Below are 23779 nucleotides of genomic sequence, written 5' to 3'. Positions count from 1 at the left end.
TGCTAACCTGAAACACCCTTTCAGTTACTGCCAGCATGGTGCTCTTAACCTTCCTACAGCCGCTACACCATCTTTAAGCCAAGGTTCTGCATTTTGAGAACTCCACACACCACCTTCTATCAATTATTCTCATTGTTTCCTCATGAAGAACTCACTGCAGAGCTGCAGCATCACTCTGATACAAAAGTCGTGGTGCCACTTCAAAACCTGGGCCTTTTGAGTTGGGGTGGGGGTAAGGTCATTTTGGCCTGTTTAAGAAGGGGCTTGTGGGATACATCAGGGTATACCTCTAATGGGAACTAGCAGGGATTCTGTCTGCTGGCCCGACCCAAGTGTGGAGGTTTTATGGTCCCTGCCTGTCAAACGTCATCTTACCCTGCCCAAGGTGGCTCTCATCTTCACAAACAAAAGCAAGCCACTGAGGGAACGGGTGTGGTGGGTGTGTCCCCTGCATTGGGAGAAGGAAGCAGAGGGCCGCACCAAGGGAATGATGTTTCGCTGCAGAGCCGACACTGAGTCCAAGGAACCGAGCTTCTGTGAAAATGGCCTCAGGGAAACAACATAGAACCCACCACTGGCCTAGCCATTAGCAATCAAATCTATGCAAACCATGACTAATCTCTCTTCTTTAGCCCTACCACACCCCCCACATCAGCCGCTAACAAGACTCAACATGTTATAGTCTATTAGAACTTGTGCTCTTCGGTATTGATACTCCCAGGTTTCTTTGCCAAACCCATAAAAGCAGATTGACATACAGGAACTGGGTTCTTCTAACCTGGAACCAGAGGTTCTGCAACTGCCTCTCCCAATAACGCACTAACAAATCCTCACTTTGCTTACAGAACCAAGCACAGCAGGGCCACTAATAATGGCAGGAGGGATCTGCAGAAGACCACATTATTTTTTAAAATTTAGATAATATAGTCAACAAGACCATTTTAACATTAAAACATATATTACAATATATACATCATGCCAAATTTGAAAACAATCCCTGACAAAGGTTTATACATCACAGCTTTATATAAGGATCATCAGGCTAAACAATTAAGTCATCCAATATTGTTTTGATGTGGTCCTAAAACTTTGTGAAATGGAATATCAAACTTCAATCAGTACCAGTCATGTAATGTTCCCAAATGTTAATTGGTGTCAAGTGGAATGTGTATAGATTACAATAGGCCAATTAATCCCAAACTTTCAGATTCAGTTAGAAGATGTGTGGTGGATTCCATTACCTCGTCCCTATGTGCAAGTGCGTTCCTCTCTTGGGATTTTCTGTCCATCCCCAAATTATCTCACATGAATGAATGAATATGTTTATTTCGGAACCATTGTTCCATAAAAACACAAGAGCAACAACATGAGCACTAGAAGCATCATCATTGTTACAGACCATATCGCTATACCAGATACATTTGTATGAATCACAATTGTACGTGCAAACACAAAAGTCTGTTTAGAATTTGCTAGAGCTTGAACTATTACAAAAGAAATGTCATCCTGTGCTAAGATCACTAACATCACATATCAATATAATAAAATAGTTAATTCATGACTTATTCATATCAGCCATAGAAGGAAATACAATATGGAAAAACACACATTCGGTAACGAGCTTGACTTAAAAAAGGGCCATAATTGATCATCACAGCACACATATCTGGCATTTCATTAAATGCTAAAACCACCAGATTCACATGAGTATAATAAAATGATCAGTTCATTGTGCACTAAAATCACCAAATTCATATACATTTAATAAAATGATTAGTTCCTAAGATGCGAAATCCTCCAAATAAAAGAAAGTTATCATTTCATTAATAACAGCCCAACAAAGGAAATACAATACAATCAACACATATGCAACTATAATCTTAAATCGAAAGGGACCCATAGTTGAGCATAAATATGCAAGTGATTAGGGGTTGCTTCTCAATGAGCATAATATCATTTTAGGACTCCAATTCGCAAATAAATACGTTTTAACAAGAAAGTAGGGAATTTTGCCAGGCAGCCTTGACAATACTTTTTCTCACTCTTTAATAACACACCAAGTTCCTCCGCTATCAACATTATCCAGAATCCTTGTGGCACCACAACTAACTAGCTAGTATCCCTGTGACTGGGTAATGAATCAACAAGAACGTTCTTCTTAGAAACTGCAATAAGCACCAGTTAATGTTTGGTGTATTGGCGCATAATAGATACCTCAGCGTTGGGGGACATTGTGTGAATTGTCCCTCTCTTAGTATAGGGATTCGGGTTCTGGCTCTTCTGTTTCTTTATTATGGGCAGAGCAACACAAAATGTAAAAGGTCCTCTTCTGTTTCTTGACCGAAGGGACAACATTTTCCCTCTGTGTTTTTTTGACCATTGTAACGTGATTGCTTTTAAAGAGTGACAGTGGGCCTCATTACAAATCAGGCGGTCCGGAAATAACAGTGGCGGTAAACCCGCCACCACCGTTGTTTCCGGACCGCCTGATCCCGACTCCTGCGGGCGGGAGGTGATGATCCCGCCAGGTCTGACCTGGCGTGTTTAACACCTCCCACCTGCAGGCGGACGAGGAAACACCGGCAGCATCACGAGATGCTGCCGGTGTTTCCATGATCCCCATTCCCTTTGAGTCCTATAGGACTCAATGGGAATGGGGATTAACACCATTCCGCATCCGTGATTCCCGGGAAACCGGGGTTGTAATGCCCCGGTAATTCTGGGAATCATGGAGGCGGAATAGTAATACTAGTCTGGCGGTAACAAGGCGCTTTTACCGCCTCGGTTACCGCCGGACTCGTAATGAGGCCCAATGAGATCTCAACCTGGTTGTGAGTACTTCCTCATTCGGGTTGTTTGCCCAAAGCAGATATTTGTGAATTGTGACTGAGGTAAGAATTGTGAGTCTTTGGGTTACTATCTTTTGGTTTTCACATGATTCCCAAGCATCCTTGATGACCAATAATAACAGGTTTTTTAACTGAGTCTCAAAAGGTAGGTTCAGCAAAGACAACAAATAAGACTATGCATTCAATTTGAACAGTTGTGTCTTTATATAGGACAACCAGGGGTTTCTGTGTGCACTCATTTTACCAGTAATACATGTAATGAGAGCCTGGGTCAAAACAGCGTTAGTGTTAATAGAAGTTCTAAGCAAATGCAGAATTGGTTTGGCTGCCATATCATCTGCCATAAAGCATGCCAAATTCAAGACGAGTGCCATCATTTGGAGCTGACAAAACGGTCTTGAGAAAATCATTTTCAATCACTTTGGATCTCATGCGTGCTCCCAGAGCCCCATCACATTGCTCCATATGTGACTATTCCTCCTGCTTGACTGCAGTATACTTTTTAATTAAATCTAGTGGTTTCTCTTTCAACATATTCATTGTCATCCCGCCTAATATTCACTAAAATGTAATTGCCTGCTTTGCCAAATGCACAGTTGGTTTCAAGACAGAGGAGAAACGTATCCTCAAATAGTCACATGCATCAACTCCCATTATTATCACATTGTTGTTGTAAATTTTGCCATCCTGGGGTTAGTTCCTCGTGGATGGCACACCATCACTACAGACTTAGTGCCATCGACTTTAAGATCTAAAATACTCATAAACTCTGTGCAGACCATAATTAGGTCCTGTAGGGATCATGGAGTGTGAGCAATCAGCACCGTATTATCTGTGTACGCTATGGCAGTTGTCTCTCCCCCAATTTGGGAACACCTGGGTTATCCTGCAACAGGGTGTTATAAAGCCCATTGAAATACTGCGAAACAATAAAGGGGCCAGTACACACCCTTGGCATATACCTACTTTCACTTGAAAGTACTCTGTACAATGTCCTTCGGTACCACTCTGTACACAAGTGTTTGTGTCATCGTGTAGCATGGACAAGTTAACAATGTCTGTGCGACCAGAACCAAGTCAAATTTTATTTTGATGTATTTCCACAGTATGTTTTTGTTAGGAAAAGAGTTCAGATAAACTGGTGTGTGCATTTCTAATTTAGATTGTATCTAATGGGCACTATAGACCTTAGTAGATAAATCTACAGTAACCTAATCTACATCAGATAAAGTGTTACTAATCTGTTTTAGTGGGCATATTTACGGTTCTCCTCTGCTACCAATAACCACAAACTCCAGAATATTATTATTTATATACTGATTCTTTTTAAGAAAGAACATTTTGTAGTACTAACATGTGAAGTTTATTGAAGTAATATACAATGACTGGCATTTACACATTACCAGTGAAAATGTAATCGTTGCACGAAAAGTGTAATACTGAGCTGACATAGCATTCCACAGAAACATACTCAATAGGGGTAAAAGTAGGTAATGTGAGTAGTGTTTTTAAGCATTTGCTTTCTATGGATTCTAAGGCGTTATCTTGATTGGTGGTCCAGACTTCCACTCCACAAATGGGCTTGATTTTGGTATGATATGCTTTAAATATTGCATTAGATGCATAGACTTGCTGTTTGTATGAAAAGGCTCTAAGAACTGCTGTTTTTCACTTACTTACAGAGTCTGTTTTGGCATTATTAAGGGTCCACTTATATACCCAATCAGGCCGATTCATGTAATACCTCACAAAAGTGTTGCACGCGGCTGGCGCACAGCGTGCCCGTGCGAATGTCTGCGCCAGCCGCGTGCAATAAAATCGATTTCCGCGCACAGCGTATTCATGGATTCTCGCCTCCAAAAGCAGACGTGGCGCAGAGTGGCGCAGCGAGCCTGCAGCAGCGCCAGTTACGCCCCCAAGAACGCCTTTGCGCAAGGAGAAGCCATCAAGATCGCAAAACCATCGCCAAGGGCTGCGCCAACCCTGGACCAGTTCAACGGACTGGCAAACAGCAAACGCAAAGCGGGGAACGAGTATTACGGGTTTCGGGAACACACGTGTGCGAGAAGTCCCACATGCGATTGGGCCTGGGGGAGCGTGTGCATGTATTTCAGGTGTGCGTGCGAAGTTCCAAACGCGATTGGCCTGGGCGTGTGTATTTCAGGGGTGCGTGAGAAGTTCCACACGCGATTGGCCTGTGCGCGTGTATTTCAGGGGTGCGCGAGAAGTCCGACACGCGATTGGCCTGTGCGCGTGTATTTCAGGGGTGCGCGAGAAGTTCCACACGCGATTGGCCTGGGCGCGTGTATTTGAGAGGTGCGCAAGAAGTTTCACACGCGATCGGGCCTGGGGGAGCGTGTGCGTGTATTTCAGAGGTGCGCGAGAAGTTCCACACGCGATTGGCCTGGGCGCATGTATTTCAGGGGTGCGTGAGAAGTTCCACACGCGATTGGCCTGTGCACGTGTATTTCGGGGTACGCGAGAATTTCCACACGCGATTGGCCTGGGCGCGTGTATTTCAGAGGTGCGCGAGAAGTTCCACAAGCGATTGGCCTGGGCGCGTGTATTTCAGGGGTGCGCGAGAAGTTCCACACGCGATTGGCCTGGGCGCGTGTATTTCAGAGGTGCGCGAGAACTTCCACACGCGATTGGCATGGGCGCGTGTATTTCAGGGGTGCGCGAGAAGTTCCACACGCGATTGGCCTGGGCGCGTGTATTTCAGGGGTGCGCGAGAAGTTCCACACGCGATTGGCCTGTGCGCGTGTATTTCAGGGGTGCGCGAGAAGTTCCACATGCGATTGGCCTGGGCGAGTGTATTTCATGGGTGAGCTAGAAGTTCCACACGCGATTGGCCTGGGCGCGTGTATTTCAGGGGTGCGCGAGAAGTTCCACACGCGATTGTCAAAGGCGCGTGGATTTCAGAGGTGCGCGAGAAGTTCCACACGCGATTGCCCTGGGCGCGTGTATTTCAGGGTTGCGCGAGAAGTTCCACACACGATTGGCCTGTGCGCATGTATTTCAGGGGTGCGCGAGAAGTTCCACACGCTCGCAAAACCATCGCCAAGGGCTGCGCCAACCCTGGACCAGTTCAACGGACTGGCAAACAGCAAACGCAAAGCGGGGAACGAGTATTACGGGTTTCGGGAACACATGTGTGCGAGAAGTCCCACATGCGATTGGGCCTGGGGGAGCGTGTGCATGTATTTCAGGTGTGCGTGCGAAGTTCCACACGCGATTGGCCTGGGCGCGTGTATTTCAGGGGTGCGCGAGAAGTTCCACACGCGATTGGCCTGTGCGCGTGTATTTCAGGGGTGCGCGAGAAGTCCGACACGCGATTGGCCTGTGCGCGTGTATTTCAGGGGTGCACGAGAAGTTCCACACGCGATTGGCCTGGGCGCGTGTATTTGAGAGGTGCGCAAGAAGTTTCACACGCGATCGGGCCTGGGGGAGCATGTGCGTGTATTTCAGAGGTGCGCGAGAAGTTCCACATGCGATTGGCCTGGGCGCATGTATTTCAGGGGTGCGCGAGAAGTTCCACACGCGATTGGCCTGTGCACGTGTATTTCAGGGGTACGCGAGAATTTCCACACGCGATTGGCCTGGGCGCGTGTATTTCAGAGGTGCGCGAGAAGTTCCAGAAGCGATTGGCCTGGGCGCGTGTATTTCAGGGGTGCGCGAGAAGTTCCACATGCGATTGGCCTGGGCGAGTGTATTTCAGGGGTGAGCGAGAAGTTCCACACGCGATTGGCCTGGGCGCGTGTATTTCAGGGGTGCGCGAGAAGTTCCACACGCGATTGTCAAAGGCGCGTGGATTTCAGAGGTGCGCGAGAAGTTCCACACGCGATTGCCCTGGGCGCGTGTATTTCAGGGGTGCGCGAGAAGTTCCACACACGATTGGCCTGTGCGCATGTATTTCAGGGGTGCGCGAGAAGTTCCACACGTGATTGGCCTGGGCGCGTGTATTACAGGGGTGCCGGGGAGTCCTACATGTAATTTGGCAGTGTGGGTCCTCCCAGGTGTTCCCTGTACACCCTCCATGGCCCCTGCTGGCAGCCCACACCACAGGGGACTACCCAGCATCCCTGGTCATGTCCCGCAGGCAGCCCACCCAACATGGGCATGCCCCCCAGCAAAGGCACATGTCTCCTTGCACTAATGATCACCAACTCATGTCCCCTTGCACCCCCACCCCCAGCATTGCGGGGCACCTGCCAGCAGGCCCCCACTCATGTCCCACTCATGTCGCCCTGCACCCCCACCCCCCAGCATTGCGGGGCACCTGCCAGCAGGCCCCCACTCATGTCCCACTCATGTCCCCCTGCACCCCCACCCCCCAGCATTGCGGGGCCCCTGCCAGCAGGCCCCCACTCATGTCCCACTCATGTCCCCCTGCACCACCACCCCCCAGCATTGCGGGGCACCTGCCAGCAGGCCCCCACTCAGGTCCCACTCATGTCCCCCTGCACCCCCACCCCCCAGCATTGCGGGGCCCCTGCCAGCAGGCCCCCACTCATGTCCCACTCATGTCCCCCTGCACCACCACCCCCCAGCATTGCGGGGCACCTGCCAGCAGGCCCCCACACATGTCCCCCAGCCAACATGTCATCACAATCTAGATCCCTGGCCCTTATGGTCAGCCTCCAAATGCCAAACACCCACCCGAGTATTGCATCCACCCACTTAGAAATGGCAATGACATGATAGAACCCCAATTGCAAGTTTGGAAATGAACACATGTCCCTCACATACACCCAATGGGTGTCAGTGAATCTCAAAACCCATATCATGATATGCATGATACCAATGAGATGATACTACACATTGAAGTCTGATGAAAAAAATGTATTAAAAACAGCATAAATGGAATTAAAAATAAACAAATGACAATGGGAATAAAAAACCAAAAGCAGCATGTCCGTAAAATAATGAAAAACCACAAATAATAATCCAAAGGAAAGGTGTCCAAAGTCACAGTTCAAGAAAGTAAATCCAAGGTAAAAACAAAACCGAAAACCATTGCTCCATGGGTAAATCAAAAAAAAACACAAAAATCCAACAGTCAACTACATACAGCTAAACAATCCAGGGTCCATGATCCCAACTGAAGAAATTAAACCAATATAAAAATCCTACCTAATATAAAAAGTATTTACAAAAATGTGGTCCATAGTCCAAAAGGTCCAAAATAAATAAAAAACCAAAGGAAACCTAACGCTAACTACATAACTATTTACAAGGGCAGAGGGCTAGTCCGACGGCTCACTGGTTGTTGGCATGGGCCAGGGCATCATCGAACTCCTGTTCAATGGCTTGGAGGCGGGCATGTTCCCTGGCCCCGAGGTCTCGCAGGGATAATGCAGTGTCCAGCTCCAACTCCCTGCGAAGACTCTCGAGGCACTCAGCCCGCCTCAGCACCCTCCGCATGGAGTCCTCCGCCCTGACCATTGTGAGCCGTTCCTCCTCTGCCCGCTGCCGCTCCGCACCTATCTGCTGGCACAACCGCTCCCACACGGAAGCCACTCCCATTCCAGGGTTCTCCTGCCCTCCGGCCGATGCCTGCACCCCTGATGTTGATGGCCCCAAGCCATGATGCCTCCCACGTTGAGCATGCTGCTGCCTCCGACGCAACTGCCTGTGCCAGCACGACGGCATCCAGGCTGATGGAAACCACCAACGCCATCGTGCACGTGCCCTGCCCGATGATGCCGTCACATCCTCCATCTGCTGGGGTCCAGTTGCTGGTATGTCCACCCCTGCTGGACCTCCGACTCCCGACTGTGGCAGAGATGGCATCCCCACCCAGGTGGCTGCATTGGTCGGGGCAGGTCCACAGGGGGCCCTGGTGGCATCTGGGCCGGAAGACGGCATGGAGTACGACTGGCGCATAGCCTCCACAGAGGAGGAGAGGGTCGCCAGAGTGCCCGACACATGTACGAGACCCCCGACCATGACCGCTCCCAATTGGGCCACGTTGGCACGGTGCTCTTCGTGATGATGTGCGTGCTCCCCCCGAGAAGCACGCACCTCATCACGAATCACAGCCGTGCGCAACGCGACACCAATCAGGACCTTCTCCATATGGCCAGGGGTCCCCTCGTCCGCAGGTGGAGGGGAGTCAGATGACATGGACATCCCCCCTACCTGCGGACGGGCCTGGGATGGGGCATCCCTGCTGGTGCATGGTGGTGCAGTCACAGTGTCAGGGACAGTGACATGCACCAGCACCTCCACGGCGACCTGTGCTGCCTCCTGCGCCTGCCCCTGGACTGCACCACTTGCACCAGCAGGGATGCCCCCACCAGGCCCCATGTGCGGCTCAGTAGCGGCCTCCTCCTCCTCTGTGGAAACCACCAACCTGGATGGCTCCACACCGTCTTCCGCCATTGCAAGCCCCTGTGGGGGCTCACCCACCCTTTCCGCTGTAGCCGTGGGCGCATCCCCGCCGCTTAGCTCCACACGCCGTCTCCATCCTCTTCTTCACTTTGCGCTGTGTAGAGGGAGACATAGAACACAAGCATCAGGGTACTGTACAATGGTCCCCTAGACAGGAAGCAATAGCAGATGAGTGGCACTGTCAAAGATCACTTCCATCATGTCCCTCCACAACACATGGGTCAGTGCAGGCAAAACACATGCAGTAACAGGCATGGCGCATGCCATGGACATAAGCAAACATGTCCAAGGGACTCTTGAGGCATACAATGTTGTTTTGGACTCACATGCATCATGGGTCATGCCTATTACATGCACACACTTCAACGTACTTTCATCCATCTGGACTCGTACACCCCAGACACAGTGGATGCAAGGATAACTAGGCTGCATCAGTGAATCTGAACATTGTCACAGACATGTGTCATGCATCCATGGCATTCACAAGTCACAGACACGCAGGTCAGAAACACAGACATGGACACCATACATGTACATGGCATCAGCACCCATCCCTCACCCACACCCATGTCCAGGAACAGAGACTGCCATGCTCTCATGTGTCCATTCCGCATAGGCCTCCCCTTGTTACATTTAAACACATACACCAACCGTGTGCTTCACACATTACTGGTCTCACATGCATGACCATGATGTCCCTGCACACACACACGCGTACATGGCCTATGTCACACATACAGGCAAGTATCAGACAACCAGCACGCTGCAACATGCCCTGTCTCACACAGCAATGCTTGGCCACTTACCGCTCGACTCCAGACGAGTCTGCCTCTCAAGGATCTGGGCATGGAGCGCTGGGCGTACGCGTTCCAGGACCCTCAGCTGGATGGTACTCATGCTGCCCCGGCCCCTCTCCACGAGGCGCCAGGCCTTTATGAGGGTCCTGGACCTGAAGTCCTCCCAGCGCTTCTTGACTTGCTTGATGTTGCGGGTTGCCACCCCCTCCGCGTTGATGGCAACCACAAAGTCGTCCCAGATCCTGTCCCGTCCTTCCTTGTTGGCGCGTGGTGATCCGAAGAAGGTGGTGGCACTCTGCCCCTCTGGCTGGGGGTCGCCAGTGGTCTCGGATGGTATTTGCCCCGACATGGCGACTCCCGAGGCAGGCGTGGGTGGGCAACTGGGTCCTGGGGCTGGGCTGTGGAGCGATGGTATCCCAGTCGGGAGTCTTCTGTTCTAGCAGGGGTGGACACAGCAACTGGACCCCTGCAGATGGCTGATGTGCAGGCACCAAATGGCAGGGCACGGTGGCAGCAGGCAGGCAGCAGCAGATGGCTTGTGGGAGGCTGCTCAGGGCTCTGGGGGGCAATAATTCAGCCTTTTGGGCAGGAGCATGGTCTTCCGTGTGCTTACGCGTGGCCAGCTTGATACGGAGTGATTTGGCAGGTGAAAATTCTGCACGTCAGCGTGTAATTCGAGGAAAGGCCCTTAGCGCGTAAGCGCGTCAGCACGCATACGCGATTCCATTGGACCAAAGGCCCTTAGCGCGTATGCGTGTCTGTGATGTATCGCGCACGGGCGTTGCTTTTCGTGGGGTGCGGTGCGTGTGTTTTGCAGGAGTTGGGGTTCACACGCTATCACTTCACAGCGGGTGGGTGTTGGCTACGCGTTCTTCTACACGCAAGGCAGACGGTAAGTGGTACCCTGCTCCCCCAGGCTCGATCGCGTGTGAAACCACCCGCGAGCCCCAGAAATACACGTACCCCGCTCCCCCAGGCCTGATCGCTTGTAAAACCACCCGCGAGCCCCTGAAATACACGCGCCCAGGCCAATCGCATGTGGTACTTCTCGCGCACCTCTGAAATACACTCACATGCTCCCCCAGGCCCAATCGCGTGTGGAATTTCTCGCGCACCTCTGAAATACACGCGCCCAGGCCAATCACGTGTGGAACTTCTCGCGCACCTCTGAAATACACGCGCCCAGGCCAATCGCGTGTGGAACTTCTTGCGCACCTCTGAAATACACGCACCCAGGCCAATCGCGTGTGGAACTTCTCGCGCACCTCTGAAATACATGTGCCCAGGCCAATCGCGTGTGGAACTTCTCGCGCACCTCTGAAATACACGCACACGCTCCGCCAGGCCCAATCGCGTGTGGAACTTCTCGCGTACCTCTGAAATACACGCGCCCAGGCAAATCGCGTGTGGGACTTCTCACGCACCCCTGAAATACACGCACCCAGGCCATTCGCATGTAGAACTTCGCGCGCACATTTTTTTCCTGCGCAGGGACGCTACCGCCTGCTTTCGTGTGGCGGACATGTATGGGCCTGTGCACGTCTTTGGCCGTGCGCTGTTTTTCCCTATTCCATTCCATGAATACGTATTGTAGGCGAGCGTGTGGGCGTTCCGCGCACTTGCCTCCTGTACTTCCCCCGTGACGCCCACATTTTCACGAGTTGTTCCCCATTCTGCGTGTAACGCCCCGTGTTACGCCTACTTTTGTTGTGTGCGCCGCGGTATGTGGGAATTCGCAGTGGCCTTATCGCACGGCATTCGATGACCTGTGCGCCAGTGTGCGCCGCGCACTTTTTCAGCGCACATCCAATATTTTTCTCGCGCACGGACTTCCATGTATCGATGTGCACTGGTTTCCCTGCGATTTTCGCACTTGCACTGCGATTTTCGCTCTTTCACTGCGAATCGCACGTTTTCGCACGCGTGCGCCGTTTTTTCGGTGCACATTCATTCCATGAATCGGCTTGTTTGTGTTTTGCAATACCTGGTTAGAAGGCCATTGTCTTAGATGTATCCACATTTATTTTTAAACCATTTTGTAAAGCAATATGTGTTTAATACGCTGAGTTGTATAGTTTTAACCCATTTGGGATATTGTCCATAAGGACTAAATTGTCTGCGTACCCTAGCTACTTTATGTCCCTGTCCTCTATTTTTGGAGGATGAACTCTTTTTGAGGCCAGGGTCTTTGGAAGATCACATGTTGAATACTGTGTGGGCTAATATACAGCCCTGCTTCAACCATAAAGTCAGTACCGAGTCTGTTACAGCACCAACATTATTCAGCCGGATTCTGACTCTGGTACTAGAGTGGAGGGATATGTATGATGATGTTAATAAACCAGATGGGATATTCCAGTCCTGAACTTTCTGCATCAAATGTTGAGCAGAACTTGATGTAGGCAATATATATGGGCTGTTTACGAACGTTCCAGGCAGTCGGCACAATACTGATTAGAGCAAATATGTTGTCTAAGATGCTTGAGTTTTTTCGGAATCACGTTTGATTGTGAGGTATGAAATTAAACTCATTAATCCAGTTATTTAGTTATTTTAATAAAACATGAGAATACAACGTGGTGGGGGCATCTAGCATTAACAGGGTTTTATAGTTGGTCAGTTTTATCACAGGAACCTTTTTTCAAAAACTGTACTATAATGCTGCCTGTCCAGGTACAAGGGAGTATTCCTTTATGACTGACCATATTGAATATCCTGTGTAGTGCTTTGGCCATAAGGAGGGGTTCATTCTCACTAATATGTTGTAAATACTGTGAGGGCCTGGTGCCCAAGAGGATTTGTAACTTCTAATGATGGAATCAAGTTGGTTGACTGTGAGCGAGTGTTCCCATTTATATTTACCTTGCTTGAGATTAGTATGTTCATTGGAGGCGAGACATATAGTTCTACTAATGCGGTTAAACCAGTCCTCCTGTGCAACCCCATTTATTGAGGATTGTGTGGATTTAATATTGTTGTGATAGACCAAAAAGCACAATTATCCCCTAGAATTGGCACAAGATGTGAACACTGCCTCAGTCGCAAATCAAGCTCTCGGAAGTGCCCTCCAAGCCATTTCTGAAAGATTGCCCTCCTCACTCGAATTTTAAGGGTGAAATCTAAGGCAGACAGGTTTATGTGGGAGATAGTCTGTAGGTCATGCATCAGCAATTATTTTGCACAATGTATTTTCTTATCAAACCTCTGATAATAAATGAGGTTTGAAGTAATGACAGTTTATCACAGAACAGTTGGATATATTGCTCATACTGGTCTCATATAGGTTAATACATTCAAACGCAGCACCTATATTTCCAGCTGTAGGTATCCCACCATCTTGCACTGAGTGGTCCACAGCTGTGTGTTATGGTGCAATTCTCCTTAGCAAGGTTACCCAAACACCAGATGGTGTGATTAAAGTCAGTATTAATATTTACTTGGCCTGTACAATGTAGCTTATGTTTATGTATCCCATGTGTAGAACAATGTTTAATAGGAAGTGATCACTTTCTTCTGTAGACAGAACTATCATGCCTGCTACTAGTTGGAACCAGCGAAAGCATAGTCAATAGTTTAAGCACTTTTGCCTACTATTGTAGTATATCTTCCATGACTATCTACAGGACATTGTACATTCAGCATTGTAAAGCCATATTGTTAGATCTTCTCAACAAAGACATTTTTGATCTGCAATTTTCCAGGCAGTGGATGGCAATGTACATTCAGTGCAGTGTAAATCATAATCTGGAGGAATTCATCACCATAGAGGAGTGTCAGTGTGGTTTCATATAGATCTAATAATGTACCTACAGTTCTAAGTATATTCAGATGATCACTACTATATTCAGGATTATAGACATTGATTACTTAACAAGGTCCTCGAAACACCTGCTGGCTCCTGCCAGTTTAGTACTCCTGCCAAGACCCAGTCAGAGCTGCTGCCAGTAATCTTGATTGAAATTAATTGCAAACACTAATAACAAGTCCCCCATTCGGTCTCTCATTTTGGTCCAGAGGTTTGCCTGCCATCAATCTGCAAATTATTCATCAACCAGGTTTCGTGTTGCACAAACACACTGTATTTGGAAATATGATCTAACAAGCCTTCATCTGCAGTATAGTGTGAGAACCCACATGTGTTCCATAACCACATGCATTATTTTACTTTACTATTGTTTAAGCCAGCCAAATACCATGCCTTATGTGCTTCTTTTTTATGTATAGCCCTATTGAATCAAGATGGAAAAATCTTCAATACAGTCTTGGCAAGACACTTGGAGGGGTTCTGCTGGCCCTTATTTGAGGAAGTCAGGTACGCTTTTTTAAAGAAAGGTATACCTTTGATAATATCCGTAGATCACTGCTCCTTTTGGACTAGCCTGAAAATAAAACATTCCACTGTTGGCACTAGAAGCTGAAAAAAACATTTGATAGGGTGTATTGGCAGTTAATCAGTCGTGAATATGTATCTATTTGGTCCCAAATGTTTAAATCGTGTGTTACCACATTATCATTCTCCTATCGCATAAATCAGGATACATAAGAACATCACAGATTCCAAAAAATGAAACACTTATCCCTAAACAAGGATACCCTCTTTCCCCATTAACCTTTATTTTTGCTATGGAAACATTGACCAAGAAAAGTAGGGTGCATCTGCAGATTAGGAGCTTAGACGTGGACAATCAAAGCATAGCAGCATGTGTGATCAGCCTCATGAGCAACATATACAAAACTCTTTAATATGTGTAAGGAAAGATTAGGATTATGATGAAGTTTTGGGCTTTGAGCTCAATTATTAAAAATCTCTGGGACGAAACATAATGACTGACGTTGCCAAAATTCCACAGCAATCTGGGGATCGCCTACTAGGGTGGCATGGGCAGTGAGCCACTATTTGTTTTCACAGAAAATGAAATCTTATTTTTTTTAGCTGACATTCATTCATGTGGAACACCGAAAAATATATTATTCATGTTTTCTCACATGTTTGTTCCCCATGCATGATTAGGCAGCATAGCCCAGGGGTGCCTGTTTGACTTGTAGGGATGGCTGGCCCCACTATATGGGTGAAGTGGGGCGAGGCTTCTAAAGAGCCATCCCCACCTCGAATGGATGCCTGGAGGAGTTAAAATCGAAATGCACCAAGGCACAGTTTGCATTTCACCATGTCTCCTCTCCTGTTCGTCATGAAGGGGGGTGTGGTTTTGCCATTTGCTGACCCCACACATATTAGGTAAGAAACATGTAGGGGGGCAGGGCCCAGAGAGATGATGGCATATCTTGGCATGAGCTGAGAGACGTTCAAGGTGGGATTTGCTCTCCAGTCCATGACTCTAACCTTCGTCAGCTTGTTACATTTGTTGTTTTGCTTAAACCATGCTTTGCCCAGAAGATTCAGGTGAGGGAAGAAGCAGGCCTGGAGGATTCAGAAGGGCAACTTCTTCCACCCCCACCGTCATGCATTCTCTTTTACCTCTGCTCTTCCTCATCTGCTCACTCCCAAGAATGTCCTGCTGCGGCGTTGTGAGGTTTGTTTGCACCCACAGGTTTCTTAAGATTTCTACTTCATGATGAAGCAAAAATCTTAAGACACCTCCGAACCTCACCAAGCAGCACCATTTATATTAATTGCCCAAATTGACCACGTACGACGGACCCGTTTTGTAGTGAAACTGTACATGTGATTGTCATGTCATGAAGGCACTATTTGAAATATTGGGTACCAAGCCAATTCAGGCATCATACCATTGTATCTCAAGTTTGCTCTTTTCAGAACCGGCTGTTATTTAGGACAGAAATGTATCTGAAGTTTGCTTTATTTAGAGCTGGCTGTTATATATGACAAGACGTCATTGTGAAAGACAGTGATATGTATATGCTCTAAAAACTAATGTTCATATTTTTTCTTTGAAAAGGAATGTGTTATCCCTAGATATGCACTTTAGAGACAGTGAAATGTTGGACACAATTTATGCAATTAATTAAACTCAGCACTGATCACATGCTAACATTTTGTCAACATTTTCTTACTATCTGGTATTGGATGGGTGGAGTGTTGAGCGCGGCAGAGGTGAAAAAACATTTTTTCGTAATATTTTTTACAATGTCAGAATATTGTCAAATAGTGGAGAAGGCATCATAAATAGTCTTTGAAAAATGCTTGTCATAGACAGTGTTTTGAAAAATGAATCTTTTTACACCATCATTTAAGAACCCCCAGAACCCTCCTTGTTAGTTCTGGCTCCCTTGCCTGGCTTGGTCATTCCACAAATTCATGGAAAATGGTTGCTCCCCAGCAATTACAAAGTCATCCAGCCAATGCTGACAGCAAATTCCCTTTTAAAGGGAAAGAATCATGCATCAAATAATTTTGCATCAACATCAGGGCACGTCCTCTTTATTGAAACACAACCTGCCTGTATTCATTTGGTGAGCATTTCAAGTTTAAATGCTCTGGGAAGAAGTAAAATTATCATGGGTGGTTGGAATGGCCTTTGGTAAGATTAGGACTCTTCTACACTTTGTGAAGATTGACCAGGTCTCGTCACTTCTCCCCAGAGGGGAGTCCGTTCATAGGAGGCTAGGGAAGGGAGGCTGCTAGCCAATAATCACCCCAGGGGTGGTAGTATGTGGGTGGACCTCACAGGGAGGGACTCCGCCCGAACATCCACCTGAGAAAAGCCTTCCTAAAACCCTGTCACATAATCTCCTACCCTCATAGTCACCCTTTTCTCACCATTGATAGTGGAAATATGTGTTATTGTAAAGCCATGACTGTGACACATGTAAAACATACTGGGCTGAAGAAGAACATGAGAAGCATAGGGACTAACCATATGTAAAGTAAGCTAAGTATTGTAACAAGGGTGCTCACTGGAGGCATGAAGAGTGTCAAAGAGACTTTCCAAATGGTGTTGACGTTACGCCAGGTCGGAGTCAACAGTATAAGGTAGAAAGCAAGAACAGACTAAGGGTATCTCACCGCAGAAGCCAGTAGTATGTAAAGGAAGCCCGGGAAGTTCCAACTCGGAACGCTGCAGCCCAAACAGTCGTGTCTTTCCAGTGGGGGGACAGGAAGAAAAGGACGTTGCTGGAGCATCTTAGGAGCCCGTAGGGGAGCGACTCAATTGGTGGTGGCTTAACTGCAGAATGGTGGACCATTGGGTCCAGAAATGAGGCCAAGACCACCAGCAGGTCATGCAGCCACAAAGGAAGCAGGAAGGAGGAGGAGAGGCCACTGTGACACTGTGAAGAACCTGAGCCATGTCCCCAAAATACTGCAGGTAATGGGAATGGTGGGAAGACTGGATGGGGTCCGGGAAGATGCCCAACTCAAACAGAGTTCATATGGAGTCACCTCCCTCATCGCAGTGGTCAGGCCATTACCACTGCCCAAGCAGAGTCATTACAATGGTTTATCCAACACCTCTGAGCAAACATCCTGTGTCATGAGTCATCTCCCTCAATGCAGTGGTTCACCCACTACCGCTGCCCAAGCAGAGTGGAACGGGAGCCATCTCCTCATCAAAGTGATTCACCAAATACCTCTGTTAAAACAGAGGGTATTGTGAGTTGTCTCCCTTGTCGTTTTGGGCCAACAAATGTTATTGGAAAGTCAAAGAACTATGGGACACAATCCCTTCATTATGATATAGAAACCAGTAGCGAGGCATACAAAAGAGCTAAAGAGAACCCCGGAAAAGATATCCATCATCAGAGAGTTAAATGGAAGCCAAATAAGTCTTTGAGTTTTTCTACTTCCTCGAAGTGCTTAAAGACCACTGTTGTGAACCTATATAGAAGGACCAAGGGAAGGCAGTCATTCCTGTGTTCCCTTGTGATGGGACATTGAAGGAGTTACTTCTACTTGAAGACTGAAGCATCCAGGAGAAGGAAGTCCTTTTCCTGGTGAAGGAAACATAAACTTCACTTCAGTTAAAAGGCTTATGTTTATACTTTTAGGGTTAGATTAGTTGGTTTTTGACAAGGATGGAGAACATTTATTTCTGATGGACATTCTGACAGCTTGCTACATTTTTCCTAGGTTGAGGCAGGGCAAGACCTTAGAAGTAGGGAGAGATAGGTCTTCCTGAGTTGCATAATAAATGTTTATAGCCACAAAATGACACTGCATTGTCAGTCACCTTCTCCTACACCCTCACAACTTGCAATATGTTGTTCTGGCTCTCTCGATTAAAACTAAGCTAGAGAAAATCATATTGATCAAGACAAAATGTATGTAATTTGTATTGGCTAACAAATATCCATGGCCCCCCAAAAGGGTGTTAACCTGGTCAAAGCAAAGGGTGGGCTCCACCTGCCAGATATAGAAAAATATCTGCTTGCCTCACAATTGAGGGTACTAATTGGATGATGTAGACACCCCAGGTTATGATTGAAAAGGGTGAAAAGGGAGGAAAGTAAAAGTGACTTAAAAAAGCTACACTGACTAGCTTCCCAAACTTCAATACTTAACATCTCTACATTACCATCAAATATTGCCACCATGTTTTACTGACATTGAACTCACAGGAAATTACCCCACGCCCTAGTCTAGGAGGTGGATGGTATTCTGCAGGTGAGAAAACCTTTTCAGGATGCTCTGTGTGTATCCATTGGAAAGGTCAAGGATAGGTCTGCGATAGGGCACAGCAGATATTATAAATATGTACAATTATGAGATCGATCTGCCGAACAAAGAACTCAGATAGGCATAGAAGGTATCCCATAGATTTTGAATATTTAATGTTATAATCACCAAATAAATAGATGGTCTCACTATTTCACAAAGACATGGGCATAAATAATGCACTAGGGCAATTCAGTTATAAGCCTCTGAACTAGATCTGGGGTTTGATAACCCAGGTTAAAATGGAAGAACATTTGCTATGGAGCAGCTGCAGCATCCTCTTGTGTCGAAAACATGGAGAATGATTAAAAAGAATAAATATAGGTGGTGTCATACCCCACAAAGTGCATTGGTACTTCTAGAGCTGTGTTGTAGGCTCTGTGGAGAAGTAGGCTACACGGGATGCATTATTGGCATTGCCTTATATTGGAGACATTCTGGAAAGAAGTCCTGTCTCTACTATAAGAGATCACTAGTTCAAATTAAATGAGGTTCTATTCGACAATTGTCATGAACTCCTTGTACAGTATCCTTCACCTTAATACTAGGAATTTTAAAAAAAGTATCATAACGAAACACATGCTAAAAAAGATTGATAATGAATGTTTTCCTACTGATGAGTGGTGCTTCTTGGTGTTCATGATGACAACGGTTCTTATACTATATGTACACTGATTACCACATTAAATGCAAGTCTATGCAAAAAGGATGAGCATACTCGTCCATGAAACTTAAGGGGTTAATTGCACGTATATTGGTGATGCCTTATATTATAATTGTGCCAAAAAAAGGAAGTAACTGGAACCACTTGTGGTTGCATGTTGGTGAGCTAAGCTGTGGGATGTCCACAAACATGGAGAAAATCACTTCTATCAATAAAGAGGCACTCCCTAAATTTACACAGATTTGCCAACTCTTCATTAAAATTGATAATGATAGGGATGCTCTCTACTGAGTGAAGAGGATACACCATTTGACAGGATACTGTTTTTAGTTGTGTTAACTATGTTTGGGTTGGCTCAGGTGGTGTGGCTGGGTTGGGTAGGCCTTGGCACTAACGGGTTAATATGATGAATGCTACATCTCCGATTATTGAACTATAGAAATTAGCATTTGTAAGTCTGTTCAGCCTATCCCATCCTTCATCACACCATCAATGATTTGAGAAGTAGAGTTTTTTTATTTTTTTATTTGGTTGGCTGACAGAGTCAGCCTTTCAAATACTATATCTTACAGTTCATATTTACAGATAATTCATATTTACAGAGAGTTTGATGACACTTAAAACATTCACATGTATTAATAAAAGTAGATTAATTAATTGGACCAACGGGAAAGCTAAACACAAAATTAGGAAAAGGAGAAAAAATTAAAATATATACTTCGGTGAGAAGAAACATAGTGAGTTCTCCAGTCTGCGATTAAGTGAATAGGTTGCCACTAGTTACAGTCTTTTGATAATTATTTTGGTTACTTGTTTGTGGTAAAACCATATCCAGAAACTTTACTGAGGCAATTTTGACTGACATTCTCGCAGTTGTGAAAAGAGCTTGCCAAATTTCATCACTAGTATCAATGCATGTTAGAGCCATGAGATTTTTTAAATGCAGTTCTCGTTCTGGCTTCAATACCAAACAGTCTACTACCAAATGTTGCGTGGTTTCTTTATATTTAAGGTCTTTACAAAAGCGTCAATGACTCATTTCCTTGGGTATTATTCGTCTTCTGGCACGTATTTCGTTTGTGGACCATACGTTCATCCTAATTCTCAAATACTGACTGCGAATATGTGGGGATGGGCAGCGCATTAAATAATCCACCATCTGTCCAAGCCTTTTGTGACCAAATATTAGGACATTGAAATCTCGGTATGAAGTGCATTTCTCTCTTGTACAAACCCAATCATATCTATACAATTTGAGCTTGAATTTGTCAGGGTTAGTTAATAACTCATCGATTGATAGGTTGGCAGAAGTGATGATATCTATTACATTATTTCTCCATGTAGTTGGAAATGTATCTATTGATGTCAACAAAAAACAAGCCACAGTACTTAAGACAGTTTGCGATTCAACACCCAACATGCATTTTCTGAAAAAGGCACATATTCTCCAAGCCACCTGTGTAGCTAAGGAGACTGAGCCTAATTCGAACCTCACCAGGGCCATAGGTACACAATTGGGAAGTTTCAAAATGGCCCTCCAAAACCGAGCTTCTATTGTCTCCCATTTAATGGGGGTCCACGTCAACATAGATTCCCACCCCATTTGTAAGAGTTGGTATGACTTTTTGTTGGAAGAACATCATAATGTGGGAGTATGAAAACTTACCATATTTAAAGGCTAGAATCTTAGCTTGTGAGGTTAGGTGTGTAAGTTTTGATTGGAACACCCAAATATGTATACTCCTCTACGACCATTACATTCAAATGATGTAGTTTCCATTGAAATGTGTTTGATTTCTTCTCCACTTTGCACCACATATAACAACTTGAGTTTTCTCTGTGTTAATCATAGGATTGTTGTCTTTTGTATACTCCTCGAGTTTTGAAAGCAGATTCTGCAAATCCTTGGGTGTTTGTGACATCAGAACTAAATCATCTGCATATAGCAGCCAGGCCAGTTTTTGTTGGGCGAATTTGGGAACATCTGCTGTTGCCTCATCTAATTTCCACCCAATATCCCGTATGAAAAGATTAAACAGCGTGGACGCCAGAATACAACCTTGACGCAAACCACAATATGTTTGTACAGGGGATGACAGTAAGCCCTGTAGAGTGAGATGCACTTGCAAAGAAGCACCTGTGTGTAATAGTGTTATCAGAGTGAACAATGTGGGGGGACATTTATAGGAAATTAGTTTATTAAACATTTTCTGTTGGTCAATTGAGTCAAAGGCCATGCAGAAATCTACAAAAGCCATGTATAGTGGCTGTTTCCGCACAGCCCCCTTTGCTCTTAACATATTGGGCATCATTACAAGGTGGGCGGTAAGGGTTAACGGGCACCGGTAAGGAGACCGGTGCCGCTAAACCCTTACTGCCCTATTCCGAGGTCCCTTAGCGGGTCCCGCTGTGGGCACCTGGTTTTACCAGGTGACATTGCTAGCTCAACTTCCAATCAAAACTTACACACCTAACCTCACCAATTTAGCGGGAGCCGCTAAGGGACCAGGGAGCTAATAACGGACCCGCTATTAGCGAGCCCGTTATTAGCTCCATCCCCATTCCCATTGAGCCCTATGGGGGCTTGAATGGGAATGGGGATTGGTTCACGGAATGGGGATTTACCGGGTCCTCCAAGGTTGGAATGACCCGGTAAGTCCCTATTTCGAGAACCCGGAATATGGTAAGGGGGTAGCCATGGTGCTAAAAGCACCATGGCTACCTCCTACCTCGTAATGAGGCCCATTGAGTGTTATTATATTGGGAATGGTGCCGAGTCCTGCCACAAAACCTGTCTGAAAGGGTTCTCGATTACCAGAATCTATAGTCCATTGATTTAGTTGTTTCAGCATAATACGACTATAGATTTTCCCTGGTGTAGAGTTTGAACTTGTAGAGAAGTAGAGTTTGAACATTAATAGGCTGAATGACTTAATTGAAAATGTGTTAAATTCATTGACATACAAGGTATAAAAAGATGCCAGCTTTTACTTGTGCATTCTTTTTTTGAGTGGGTTGGGAGTTATTCATGTGATGCAAAACTTCCCTCCATCTTCTGTTTGATGTTTCTATAAGGTGGGTTGAGCAGTCTTCTCCCACTACTTTTCTTTTTTTATATTCGTTGTGTTGCTGGAAACTACAATGAAGAAATTTGTAAAAAGTGAGAAGCAGCGTGGGGTCCAACTGGATCGATAAAGTAAAGAGCTGTACTTCTTTTATGTCCCCGACTCTGCTTCTGGTACCTTTCACTAACGGCTATCAAGGGCCGAGCAGAAGGTACTAAAGAGGAGTCAGGCAATTTATTTATTTATTTATTTATTTAAATTTGTAGAGCGCACGGCAGCCCGCAGGCATCGAGGCGCTATGTCAGAGTTTAAGAAGGCTTGATTAAGGGTTACAAAGAAGCCGCCCAGTTTTACTTGTTACAGAAAAGTTCAGAGATAGTGTTTACAACGTAACACAGAGTACATGCAGGTGCAGATAGTCCTAAAGTCCAGGTTGAAGTCAGACAAAGAGGTTAGTTTTGATGGCTTTGCGAAAGGCAGAGTGGGATTCAATGGATCTGATGTGTGGCGGTAAGGAGTTCCAGAGTCAAGGGGCGACTGCAGGGAAGCTGGAGCCGCCTACTCAGGCCTTGCGGGTTCTAGGGACAGCTAGGAGGTTGGAGTAAAGGGATCTGCAAGGTCTGAGAGAGGCGGGTTTGGTGATTCTGCATGACAAGTATGGGGGGGCAAAGTCGTGAAGGCACTTGTGAGTCAGAGACAGAGCTTTGAATGTGATCCTCTCCTTGACTGGGAGCCAGTGGACCTGTCTTCTAAGTACTGAAATGTGGTCTTTACGCGTGAGGCCGGTGGCGGCTCTAAGCGCATTGTTTTGAACGATTTGGAGTTTGGCGACATTCTTGGCAGAGGTGCCAATGAGTAGTGCATTGCAGTAGTCAAGCCTGGAGCCAATTATGGCCCTGGCGATGGAGAGACAATTCTGTTGAGACAGGAATGGTCTGACTGCATTAATGAGTTTAGAGTGATAGGCAGATGAGGAGGCTATGGCATTGACCTGCCTCTCCATGGTTAGGTCTGGTTTGTGGTAAACGCCTAGTGTTTTGATGGAAGGTGATACGGTGATGGGTATGTTGTCAATGGAGAAGGTGGAGTATTTTTTATCCAATTTGCTCAGGGTGGAGGGGAACCAACTAGCAGTAGTTCGGTTTTCTCACTATTGAGACATAGCCAGTTTTCTGCCATTCAAGATTGGATTGTTGTGTAGATGGAGTTGAGGGTGTTCTGGTCAGCCTGGTAATCCCCTGAGAGGAGGATGAGTACCTGGGTGTCATCAGCATAGTTTGTGTATGAGATGCCCAGGGAATCCAGGATTATGAACAGAGGCCTCGTGAAGAGGTTGTAGAGGGTGGGAGCTGTGCAGGAGACTTGTGGGACCCCACATT

Source organism: Ambystoma mexicanum, chromosome 4q (assembly GCF_040938575.1).
Source record: "Ambystoma mexicanum isolate Mex_15411 chromosome 4q, UKY_AmexF1_1, whole genome shotgun sequence".
NCBI lineage: Eukaryota > Metazoa > Chordata > Amphibia > Caudata > Ambystomatidae > Ambystoma > Ambystoma mexicanum.
Note: the sequence above shows the minus strand (reverse complement) of the source record.